Source organism: Pteropus medius, unplaced genomic scaffold (genome assembly GCF_902729225.1).
Source record: "Pteropus medius unplaced genomic scaffold, Ma_sr-lr_union100, whole genome shotgun sequence".
In the NCBI taxonomy this organism is placed as follows: Eukaryota; Metazoa; Chordata; class Mammalia; order Chiroptera; family Pteropodidae; genus Pteropus; species Pteropus medius.
In genome coordinates, this window is record NW_024345505.1 from 80719 (window position 1) to 94109 (window position 13391).

Below are 13391 nucleotides of genomic sequence, written 5' to 3' on the forward strand. Positions count from 1 at the left end.
AATGTTCGACAGAAGCTGTTGAGAAATCTTTTCGGTAGAAAACATAAGTTACTCTAGGATGGAAAAAGTATTTGATGCATTACATGCATTTGCCTGTACTTACAAGTCAGCTTTTATCTGTTATTGTCAATCTACTGAAACTAGGGAGAAAAATGTTCCAGAGGCAATTCTACAAGGTCATCTCCAGAAAAATCCATCACTAAAATAGTTTAGTGGCTTTGAAAATTTATGTGCATGGTCAGAAATGAATCTGTTGAATTATGGGGAGTTTTCTTTACACTCTGGCAAATCTACCTCAACGAATTCCTGGGATCTTGGGTGGTGAGACAAAGTGATGGGTGGGAGAGCGGATGGAGGAGGAGGAGAGAGAGATTGCCGGGAATGTTTATTATGAAGAATACTTGAAGTTAATTACTGTGCATTATGCCAGTCCTTTTAATTTCCAGCACATATTGGGACTCAATCAGGGTGGATATCGTTTATTTTTCTCCATCTTTACTCAGCCAACATGGTTACTATGGTGACTCGGTTACTGCAGTGGGACTTGACGTGGTCTGAGCATCCAATTATGATTCTTGCTTGAGTCACTTGTTACTACGGTTTCTGTCAAGTATTGCTTTTCCCATTCTGTCATTCCTTCTAGAATTATTAGTTAGCATTAGACTGTAGGGTTGAGCTTTCCCTATCCCCTCTTGTGAATTAATTAATTACACCTAATTAATTAATTAAAACTAATGAACAATCATAACTAATTAATTAATTATAACTAATTAATTGTTTTCATTTATATAGGTGTGACCCTTAGATTCCCATTTTCTCTCAAAGGATTTATTAAAATTATATATTTTAATGCTCAAATGGTCTCAGAATTGGCCAGTGTTAGCCCTTCAAGTTGGCCTCTGTGACCATTTGACACCTCTGTCAACTTCCTTAAGCATGTATGTTCTTCTCTGAGCCTGTCTCCCATCTGTAGAACGAATGATGCACACCTCAGAGCATGGCCTTGAGGTCTTAGAGAGAAAACGTCTGAAAATAATAATATGCAATGTGTGGCATCTAGTATACCCTCACCAAATTTTATTTCTCCATTCCTACGTTATTCCTTTATTCTGTCAGTGTGATACCTCTGCCATTAGCATCATAGCATGATTACCAGAGAGAATACTTGGACATGTAACAGCGAGCAGGGATAAGCCCACGTTTCCACGACATGTGAGCTTCAATGTCACTGCTGTGAGGGGAGGAGGGTGTGTGGTGGAGCTGGGGGAGAGGCAGAGTGTCATTGCACAGCTTCCAGTGAACTGAGTGGAGACAGTCGAGCACATCCTCACCCCTTTTCCCTGCATTTCATGTGCTTTTCCCATTCTCTCATGTTTTTCTCTATTCCACGTGCTGTCTCATCCTTCTAGTAGTACGTCAGAGAGGTATGGACTCCGAGCCCCAGGAAAAGGGCAGATGCAGAAGAACTGAGTGTGATGTCAAGTGTGCCAGACAGGTTCCTGGAGCAAGAATGAAGAGATCAAGGTCCCGTCGTTGGGACACTTCAGGAAAGTCACCACCCTTTCCTCGAGCCTGATCTCTACAACCAGGTAACAATACCCAGTGTTCCCAACCACCCAGAAACATTGTGGAGTTTTAAGTGTGATTCAAGTGGGAAAGCTATCTATGGTCATAGGCAGGAGGGAGGGACCAGTGCACTTTTGAGTAATTACATTGACAGAGGCACCCCAGATGGCACAGAACTCTGCCTGGTACACATTAAATTAATGCTACACAAATGTCAGCTGTTTAGGTCAGGATTTCTGCAGGTGTGGTCCATGGGCCACTTTATTGAAATTGTCAGGGAGTGCTTGTTACAATTGCAGATTCCTGGACCCACTCCACGTAGGTAGGGCGGGAAGTACTTTGATACTTGAACAGTTTCCCAGTTGGTCGAGGTACTCATCCAAGTTTGAAAAGCACTGCTGTAGATTAACTCCAAGGTTTTCTTAAATTTTTGAATCCTTTAATGTCTAACTTCTTTGCCAATTTCTCCTGCTACTCAGCTTTAAATATGTGTCATCTCTGAAGTGTCAGATAGGTAGCCATCCCTTCATTTGTGTAAAATTAAGTCAGTGGTTTATATGCAAGGCACTGAACTAGGCACTGGGAACGCAGCACAGAGAACAAGACGGGCAGGGTTTCTGGCGTTGCATTCTAGTTTCATAAAACGAACGCGACAAGCAGGTAAATGCATCAATAAGTGGGGCGATTCCATATGGGTGTGAGTGCTTCGAAGAAAACGAACATGTAGACGGAGTAGAATACGGCGAGGACAGTGATTTTTATAGATGGAGTTGTCAGTGAAGCTCTTTCTCAGGAAGTGCATTTGAGCTGAGTCCTGAATGAGAAGAAGAAAGCAGGCCTGGAAAGGTCTTTTGGTCAGTGGCCCTGTGATGTGCATGACCCACTTGTTCCAAGGTCAGACAAGAAGCTTCAGTGGCTGGAGCCTGGCAGACAACGTGCAGATGGTAGGAGAGGAGGTCGAAGGCGGTCGAAGTCACATCTTTGTGCCTGTGGGGAGTTAGGAGTTTATTCTGAGGGTGGACGGATAGAGTGTGGGAGTGACATGCTCTGATTCATGTTCTCAGAGGGTGACTCTGGCTGCTATGTACAGAATGGACTGGACAGGGACAAGAGAGCTGTGGAGATGACCACTAGGAGAACCTTGCAGACTCCAGGGGAGGGACGAGGGTGGACGGGCCCAGAGCTGCAGCAGTGTGCAAAGGTCAGGGGTGGCCTGGACGGGGCATGCTGGAGCTAGGGCAGGCGGGACCGGCAGTTGGTCGTTGTGGGGGTTGTGAGGATAAGGCAGGATCCTGGATGATCCCTCGGCTTTTTGTTCAGCCACATGCCTTGCAGGAATGGTGGTGCTGTTTCCTGAGATCAGTTGTTCCAAGTGCTTTAGTGATATTCTCGCGATAAGTAGTCAGGCATTCGACAGTGGTTATAATGAAAATTAACTATTTAAAACATGTATCAGTTGATGAATAGGATTCAGCCGTAAATGATTAAGCTTTATTAAAGATACATGCAAACTGTGACATTTTCAAAACTAAAAATCTCAACTTGTAAGTTTTCTGTTAAAAATAGTGAACTATTTTGGGGTGCTGTTACTGTGTGCCTCGCACCGTTCTCAGGGGTTTCATATATCAACTCAATTAATTTTCAAAGCAACAACCCATAAGGTAAGGTTGAGTGCTTTCTCAGCTTTGCAGAAGAGGAAACTGATTCACTGAGACATGTTTTCCTTCTCCCAAGGTCAGAGAGAGCCAACTATCTCAACATCTGTGCAGTTTACAATTTTAAATTTTAAATAATGTGATTCCTAACCATTTGTCTTTTTAAAAACCCCAAGACAAGGCTATGTTTTTCAGCTTTTTACTTCTACAGTCATAATCCTGGTTTTACAGATGAGACGACTTAGTGACTATAAGATGAAGTCTTCTTTGGTGAAGAATACTTTTAATATTCAAAGTCACACAATTTAGAGCTGGTAGAACTAGGGGTTTAGCCCTCGTCTGTCTCCATAGCTGACACTGCTAACCAGATCACAGTTACTATGCATTAGACAACTTGGCTGTTAAGATAATTCCTTGGACTTCCATGGTGAATTCTTCTCCCTTTTAGGAACTCAGAGTGCTTTTCTGATGGGCATCACATTGTTCTGTGCCCTAGGCTTCACTGTTTGGGGGGCGGGGCTTTCAGACTCCTTTGGCAGGTGAGGCCAGAGGAGATATGGTGACTTATCTGAGGTCACCTAAAGTGAGTGGGTTAGGTCTGGTCCTGGGGCCTGGTATGTCGCCTGTCTTGCACTCAGTTTTCTGTCCATCAGACGCAGCATTACCCTTGGTCCTATGTGTAGTGAATCACTTTCCTAGGGCTCAGAGGATGCATGTTTCTCCGAGGTTACCTACCCTGCAGGTGATATAAGCAGGCACTGAAGTACCTTCAACTAAAAGGAATTGGATGTCGAATTTCTTATCCAGCCCCCAACTGTTTGGGAGATTAGAAGAAAATTTCCTGGAATCATACATGGTGTCGTCTTTTGTGTCTGACTCCTTTTAATCAGCATATTGTGTGTGAGATTTACATTATTGTTGTCTATAATTGTAGATCATTTGTTCTCATTGATGTATAGTATTATATTGTTTGGATATTGCACAATAATTGTGTGGAGATTTGGGTATTTTCCAATTTTAGTCTTTTTATGAATTATGGTGCTGTGAATGTCACGTACATAATCTTTTGACTGGAGAAATCTTTTCATTTATCTTGGGCATATCACTGTCACAGATGCCTAAGAGTGGCATTTCTGAGTCACTGGGTATGTGTATGTTCGGCTCAATAGATATTGCCAATCAGTTTTTCCAAGTGTTCTTCTAATTTATTTTCCTACCAGCAGCGTGTGAATGTCCCACTGCTCCATATCCTCTCCAACACTTTTCATTTCCCATCTTTTTCTTTTTTTTTGTTGTCTAAAGAAAGTCCTTTCTCTCTCTCTCTCTCTCTCTGTCTCTCTCTGTCCTCTCTCTCTCATCTCTCTCTCTGTCTCTGTCTCTGTCTCTCTCTCTGTCTCTCTGTCTCTGGATCTCCTGTCTCTGTCTCTGTCTCTCTCTCTCTCTCTCTCTCTCTCTCTCAAACTTTTGAATGTATTTGCTTAAGATATGGACTTTTGACTGCTGGAGTATTCATCCTCAGTTTTGCTCACTGGATCCCTATTGTGTTGTTCTTTATGTTCCTCTGACCATGGCTGTTTCCTCTAAATTGGCTATTAGAGTTAGAGGCTTGATCTAATCCAGGTTTTTCAGCAAGAGTACCTCCTATGTGGTGTTACGTACTTCCTATAGTGTTATACCAGCAGGTTCAATGTGTCTGGTTTTCTTCTTCTACTGATGTTGAGATTAATCACTGGGTTCAGGTGCTGTTCGTCTGATCTGTCCATTATAAAATTTCTCATCTGCTTTTCACCTAAAGTTTTGGGCAGCCTCTGAAGATCATTGCCTAGATCTGCATTCCATTAAAAGTTGAAAAAAAATGATGTTCTAATTTTATAATTTCTTCTGCATTTGTAAGCTAGAAGTTTCTTATAAAGGACATCTCCCCCCATCAACTTTTGGGCTTCACTGAAGCATGGTACACACAGTAAGGAATGGATGAATGTTTAAGTCTTTTGCAGTATTTCCAGTTTTCATAACAATGAATTGTTTTTCTGGGATCCTCCAAACATGAACACTGACATTGTTTTATGTTTTGCTTTTCCTTTAGAGTGTCATCATGACTCATAGATGTTTGTATATTTGATATGTTTTCGTCCATTGTAGTCATTATTTTATTTGATGTCAAATTGCTCTGTCTTTGGCCTACAGGAGCCTCTTCTGGTTGATTTTGTGTTTTTCACACGCTTTCTGGTAGGAGAGTTTTTTCCAGACTCATCTGGTACAATCCCTACCCCGACCTAGAATCAGCCATTTCTCCAAGGACGCCTGGTTCCCTACAGTGGGGAGACTAGAGTTGCTCGTTGCCATTGGGTTGGTCACTGCTTCTTGTTCTTTTCAGTGCATGGGGCTAGTGATTATATATTATATTTTATGAGACCATGCATCATCTCCTTCCATCCTGGGCTGCTCCTCTATCCTGTTATAGGTAATCATTTTTATCAGTTTTTGTTTTAACTTTCCAGTTTTTAAAAATATAAGCAAATTATATATGTATATTCATTTCCTTCCCCATTCACAGTTAAATGGTGGCACATTCTATACCATCAGCGTCCAATGGAAATTTCTGCATCGATTGAAAGGCTCTGATTCCATGCCGACCAACTTGGTAGCCACTAGCTAGCTACCTGTGGGTGTTGAGAACCTGAAGCATAGTGAGTGCTACCGAGGAACTGAGTTCATAATTTTATTTCAATTTAATTTATTAAACAAATAACCATATAATTTATTAACTTTAAATAGCCCTGTGTGGCTAGTAGCTACCATACTGGACAGCAAGAACTCTATACATTTTTCTGCTCCTTGCATTTTTCACTTAAAACATCCTGGCGATCACTCCATGGCTGTACAGAGGGGAGTCCTCATCACCTTTTATACCTGCATAGTATATCTAGGAAGTAGATATACTGTACAGAATTCAACTAGCCCCCTATGGTGGACATCTGTACTTCCTTCCCTTCCTGACTGCATTCTGTGTCTTTAGGGGCCTTCCTCTGCCCACCAAGTACAAGCAGCCCTATCTTCCACATGAGATTAAGCTTTCCCGAAGGACAGAAGAAACATGGACTTCGGACAGGTTCTGCTTCCAACCCTGCCACAAACCTCCCTTGAGGGAAGGGGAAAGGGCACCAAGCCTGGCTTCCTGCTGCAGGGTGGGTAAACACTGAAAGAGCAGAGATTAACCACCTCAGCAGTATGTGTCTGGATCCCTTTGCTAATGCTCTTCCACCAGCAACTAAAAGCGCCTAGGCTGCCAGGTCCCATCCCTGTCTCTGGTAGTGGCATGGGAAGCAGGCAACCTCTTTGCCATCTGTGTGCCCAGTAGCCCGTGCTTTGGAGTCACATATGTCCGTTACGAGAGGATAGTGATACTTCACCACCAGGATTGTCTTGAGGATTAAATCCAGCCAATAACACAAAGAAACTGGAGTTGGGCCCCTCTAAACATGCTCCTTCATACATAGTAGCTGTCTTTCCTCCTGAAACAAGAAACTCATGTGTCAACATGACCTGCCCCTCAGTCAGGGCCCCTTAACCTCGATGCCCGTTAGAATTACCTTGATGATCTTTGTCTAAACCCTCACCTTAAATGCTCCTGTTGATAGACACAGGACTTCTGTATCAAAGGCCATTCACATTTCTAAGTTGTAATAACATGGGCCCTAGAAAACAGATATGTCTGTTTGGTACCAACAGTGTATACAAGTGTCAATTTCCACTTCATTCCATCAACCGGATTTGTCTTTATTGCCAGTTTTTCTGTGTTAATATGAGCTTTTGTCTGTATTTCTCATCTGATCTGCTCATTTTCCCCAGACCCGCCCCATTGGAAGAGTCACCTCAGATGGTCGTTAAATCTACGGATTCATAGGATTTTTTCTTAAGATTCCCAGGTTAAGCAAGTAAAAATATGTTATGCCAGCTGAGTTTGAATTTCAGATAAACCAAGTTATATTACATGCAACATACATACATAAAAATTATTTATTGTTTATCAGGAATTCAGATTTAATTGGGTGTCCTATATTTTATTCGGCAGCCCAACCCATGACAGGCTATGTAGAAGAGAACCAAGGTGTTCTGGTCAACGGCCCCAGCTGAGCTCCCATCAGATGCCAGCACCAATTATTTATGTGAGTGAGCTCTCCTGGATGTCCCAGCCAAGTGGAGCCTCCAGATGACTGTAGCCCCAGGTGACAAATTCCACATGGAGCGGAAAACCACCCAGCTGAGCCTGGTCAACCCCACAGAGTCCCAAAAGATAGTAAGTGGCTATTGTTTGAGGATTTTGTAAAGTTGAAAAGGATATCCAAGATTGTGGTCTGGGCACAGTCTTCCTCTTTTTCTGTGGTCTTTTATCATTGGTTAAAACAGAGATTCTCTTATCCTTGAAGCCTTGGTAGGTCTTTGTTATGTTTGGCTGCTACGTGTGGGTATCGACTTCTGACTGTTTCATCAATATCTTCTTGAAAGGATTACCAACGGAATTTTTATGATGTGCTTTTCACCCTACTCTTGGAACTTAGAAACTCATCCCAATCTCCCTCCATGACATGAGCCTTCAGTGCAATCATACATGTTAAAGAATTGAGAGGCCGGTACTACAAATGGCTCCATGAGCCACATGGAAAGCCATATCCGCAGAATGTGGCTTGGTGAGTATGCAATCAGAACAAGGAGTAGTTATTCACTTTGAGAAGTGTTCCTCAAAGAAGGCACCCTGAAACACTTTCTGTTGCTCAGTGATAGCCTTGCAAGGAAGACACCTTCCTTGGGCACATGTAGACAGGACTCCTTCACTAGGCAGCAGATAGATACACATTGCAGTCTGAAGCCTTTGTCACTGTCTCAATCCAGGACTGCTGGGTGGACAAATCTGTCCCATTCTGGGGTTAATTAAGAAGCAGCACCTTGCCTGCAGATCTAAGCCATTTTCTCCAATATCACATTTGTAAGGAATAGAACTGATGAATGGCATTCTTTATTCTATCGTCCTATTTCTTAGTTGGTTCAGAGCTCAGATGTGGAGAAGGGATGTATTTTGGGAGCTCCTTAATGACTCAAGTATTTTGGAGCAAGACCTTAGTAATAGTAGGGGAGCTGCTGTGACAGAGAAAAGGGGAGAGGGGGAGTGAGCCCATTGTAAGTCCCAACCGCGGGGGCAGAGCAGAACATAGGCCCCCTAAACACAGATTGTTACTAAGAGATTTGAAAGGAGATGGTCTGGGCTATGCAATCCCTGCTTTTCCTTCCAGCCTCACTAATGAGGGAAGTTATTCTTGCAAAAGAGCGAGAGTGAGTGTGTAGAGGGGTTGGAAGAGTTTTGGTCATGAATGTCCCTCCACATGGAAGAAATGGATAAGAATTCCCCAGGATAAACCAATGTAGGGTTGCTGCCTACTGAATGACTGTAATATTTTAGGCCTGCCTCCCTGAAATAACTGAGATTTCTTAAATGACATTTTTGTTTCGTGTATGTGCCTGTATCACTCCGTCACATGATTACAGACAGTTCTTAGTTCTCTGCCACAGAGGCCTAACTGTTTAGCATTGCGAGTGATTTTATACATTTACCTTCCCAGGCTGGCTCATCTCCAACACCCCTAGGATACCTCCCTGGATCTTCGTACTGATAATACTCCCCTCCTGTCTCTTTAAAGCAAACACGATTCCCGATGACATGGGCATGCTTTGTTCCAGTGACTGGTCAGCTTCCAATAATTGCCAGTGTCCTAGTGTAGTGCCTCTAATTAGTATACTTTTCCATGTGGCTTTCTCTGAAGAGCGAAAATGTTTTACTTTTAGCAAAAGGCAAGGAGACTATGAGCTTTGCAAAGGTGATTCCAGTGTGGAGCATAAGCATGCACTTTGCAGTTGCCACGGAAACCTGACATTAATCCAGTGATCTTGAGATTTTTCAATAGAGAGTGACCTGGTCTGGCAGTAGAGCAGGTCCCAGCCTTCAGGTGTTTGGGACTCAGCTGAGGGTGTGGGTCCCCGCGGTGGGCGCTGAACCTCCCTGGGGTCTGGGGAGACCGAGGGATCCTGATCTGAGCTGCCGCTTTCCCGCTTTGGGGTTCGGTGCTCTGGTGGTCGCGTAGGTAACGCCATGGTAACGCCATGGTCGCGCCAGGCCCTAGTGAGTGTGGTGTCCTGCTCCAGGGGAGTCCTAGAGCTACTTTCCATCTAAAGGCAGGGGCACGGGAGGTAAGACGGGCAACGGCACTCTCAGTCCAGCTTCCCCCTCTGTAAAGTGGGGACGAGGATGCTTAACCCACAGGATCGCTGTGAACACGCCGTATTGACACAAACAGACCCCTGGCCCTGCGGTTATCGCGAGATCGTGATGCCTGCGCGAACTCAGGCCGCCTCTTATTCCTTTTCAACTTTGTCGTTAGGGGATAGAATAGGAAAGGAGAAAAGGCCCTGGTGAGAAGCCCATTGTAACATCTGCTTGTTAGGATCACTACTCACTGGTATCAGTGTCATTGTCACTAACCCAGTGCCTAGCATGGCGTTGGGCACATAGTCACACCAGTAAAGTGTAGTGATGCTGGACCTGTCTGTCCCTCTGCAGCTCCTCAAGCCGGTGGCAGAGCTCACATCAGGTGTTCATGGAGGCAGGTTCTGAGGATCTGTGTCCTGATGGCTGCCAAGGCTTCTACTCCAGGTTCAAGGGCAGCAGTCCTCAGGAGACCCCAACATGTCACAACACTGGTGGGATCTGATGCATGGCTCAAGTGAGTTCATAGATTTGAACAAAAGCAGGTCGTGGAATTGCTCCTGTGGGGGTCACATACCAGCAGCCTAAAAGTAGGGAAGCTACTTTGATCTCATCTGGGTTGGGGAGGAGAAAGAGCAGGTGGAATTAGAGCCCATCAGCAGCTGCATGCTTTTCAATAGCCCTGAGGCTCTTCTTAGAGAAGACTTTTTTGTCTAAAAACATTGAATTTTCCAGCTTGAGGAAGGATCTTGATATTTATCATGGTCGTACAATAAATTTACGTGTATTTTGACTATGAATAAAAATCACTATTCCCATTAGTACCATTAGATGGGTAATGGTTGAAATATGTAGGGATTTTTTTTGTTTTTTGTTTTTGCAAGGTATTGTGAGATTGTAATATGGAGTCTTTCCAGGTAGCCACATTTTTATCCATCCTACAGTGAAATTATGTAGAAGTCAGGAAATTTTCATGTATTAGTTAAAAATATCAGGTAAAATGATTGATCATTTTTCAAAAATAAGTTATCCTAAAATTTATCTTGTCATAATAACACACAGCCATGTTCTCTAAAAAAAGACTACATAGTATTCTTAAATATCACAGTGATTATTTTGTCAGATGGTAACATTTTCATTTCTTTACCTAAGATGGAAATATCTATCAACTTTTTCTAAATATTTAGATCTATCTCATTGCAAACGATTATTCCTATTTTGGACATATGTTGTTGCTTATCAGTTTGATAAGATGATAAGACATAATGTGATAATGTGGATCTGTTAATATATGCCAAGAGCATATTAGTGGGAATTGTCTTGATTCATTTCATTTCATCAAAGACTTAGAAAAATTCAAATATGTTTAAATGCTGCATTGAAGTATGGTTGATATCCAATATACTGCACATATTGAAAGTACATGCTTTACTAGGTTGTGACATATGTATACATTGCGAAACCATTACAGCCCAGGTAATGAATATATTCATCACCCCAAAAACTTTTCCTGCCCTTTCGTAATCTTTCTATCTACCTATACCCAGTCTCCATGTTCTTCCCACCCCTCCCCATTTCCAGGCAACCATTGATCTTCTGAAACAGTAGATTAATTTTCATTCCCTATAATTTCATGTAAATGGAATCATACAGAATGTTTTCTTTTTCTGTTTGGCTTCTTTTATTCAACCTATTTACTTTTAGATTTACCCATGTTGTTGCATGATTGACTATTATTTATTGCTAAGTACTATTCCACGATATGGATATACCACTATTTGTTTTATCCATCCATCTTTTGATAGGCAGTTGTTTTCAATTCGGGCCTCTTTTAAGTAAAGGTTCTATAAACATTTGTGCATAAGTCTTTGTATGGGCATATGCTTTCTTTCTCTCAGCTAAATCCTAGGAATGCAATTGCTGGATCATATAATAGATGTAAAAATAACATTGTTAAGATACTGTCACACTAGTAGTACCATTTTTTATTCCCTCCAGCAGTGTATGAGAGTTCACTCCTTCACAATCCGGCAAAGGCTTAATATGTTCAGGTTTTTTCATTTTAGCCATTCTCAGAACAGTGTAGTTGTATTTCATTGTACTTTTCATTTTTATTTCCTGACTAATGCTGAGCATCTCTTCATGTGCTTACTTGCTATTTGTATATTCTTTGATAAAGAGTCCGTTCAGATCGTCGGTCCATTTATTTAGTAGAGTGTCTGTTGATTTCTTATTGACTGTGAAGTGATTTTCTATATTTCAGATACAGGCTTTGTCAGATATGTGATTTTCAAATAATTTTCCCAGTCTTCGGCTGATCTTTCCATTCTCTCAACCATGTTTTTGGAAGAGAAGATTTTAAGTTTGAGGAAGTCCTATTTATAAATATGTTCCCATACAGTTTAGATTTTGTTTTGGCGTCATATATAAGAAATGTTTACTTAACCCAAGAGCACAAGAATTTTCTCCTAGAAATTTCATAGCTTTCAGTTTTATATTTAGGTCTAACGTCCATTTTGAGTTGTATTTTGTATATGGTGCATATATGGATCAGAGTTAATTTATTTGCATATGGATATCCATTTGTTCAGCACCATTTGTTGAAAAAACTTTCCCTTTTCCACTGAATTGCTTTTTATCTATGTAAATATCAGATATCCATACACATGTGGGTGTATTAACTCTTTATTCTGTTCCTTTTATCTTCTTTTCGACCTTGGTACCAATACCACACTGTCTTGATGATTGAAAGTTTATATGAGTCTTGAAATCAGGTAGTGTTCACCCTTCAACTCTGCGCTTTTCCAAAATTATTTTCATAGCCTAGGTTCTTTTTATTTCTACATGAATTTTAGAATTATCCTGTCAATTTCTTTAAAAAGGTATCTACGTATTTTCTACTGGGTTTGCATTGAAACTATAGATCAGTTTGAGCGGAATTGACATCTTAACACTACTAAATCTTCTGGTCCATGAACATAAGATGTCTCCCCACTTATTAGGTCTTCTTTAATTTCTCTCAGCAATATTTTGTAGTGTTCAGTGGGTAGATGTTGCACATCTGTGAGCAGATTATCTCTAAATATTTCATACTTTTTGATGCTATTGTAACTGTCATTATTTTATTTTATTATTTTATTTTATTTTTTTAATGCCTACAGCTCCAGGCATTCCTAGGTGGTCTCCCATCTACGTACTAACCAAGCCCGACCCTGCTTAGCTTCCGAGATCAGATGAGATCGGGCACGTTCAGGGTGGCATGGCCATAGACCTGTCATTATTTTAAATAATGATTACTAATTATTACATTTTCACTGAAATGTCAGCAGCCAAATGTATAACAATAGATATTGAGAATTTTTTTGGACATATTTTATTCAAATACCAATCTGATCACACACAGTCCAAAAACATTCAAATAATAAACCAAAAAGAAACAGATATTACAGATTGGTCTTCAAACATAGCCAATGATGCCATGCTTGCCTGTGATCTTGCCAACATAAAACCACATCCACACCTAGATGATTCAGCAGAGCTTCCTTAACTGTGAGCTGTTTGAAGCTACCAGTTTGAGCACTATTGACTATTTTTTAAAGCTCTGAATAACTGAAGGGATCTCAGCAGGGATTAGAGGGACCACTCAACCTTGGCGCAGTGCCAAAATGTGGCCAACTGAGGTTTCCAGTAAGTCACAGCAATGTTTACCAGTGGTTCTAGGATGGAAAGTCCGTGGCCTCAAATGGCTGGCTGAATGTTATCCCCTGGAAGGACCCCTTGAGGAATCTTTTTTGTTTGAAAGCACAGGCTACTCTAGGATGGAAAAGGTATTTGATGTGTAACAACCATTTGCCTATATTTTCAGATCAGCTTTTATCCATTATTGTTCAGATACAATTTTACAGGACATC

The 13391-nt window shown here is 41.5% G+C and overlaps 1 pseudogene; it reads right to left on the reverse strand.

The window, feature by feature from the left end:
• Positions 1–12632: 12632 nt before the first annotated feature.
• Positions 12633–12751, reverse strand: LOC120611537 (uncharacterized; annotated as a pseudogene).
• Between the last annotated feature and the right edge of the window lie 640 nt (positions 12752–13391).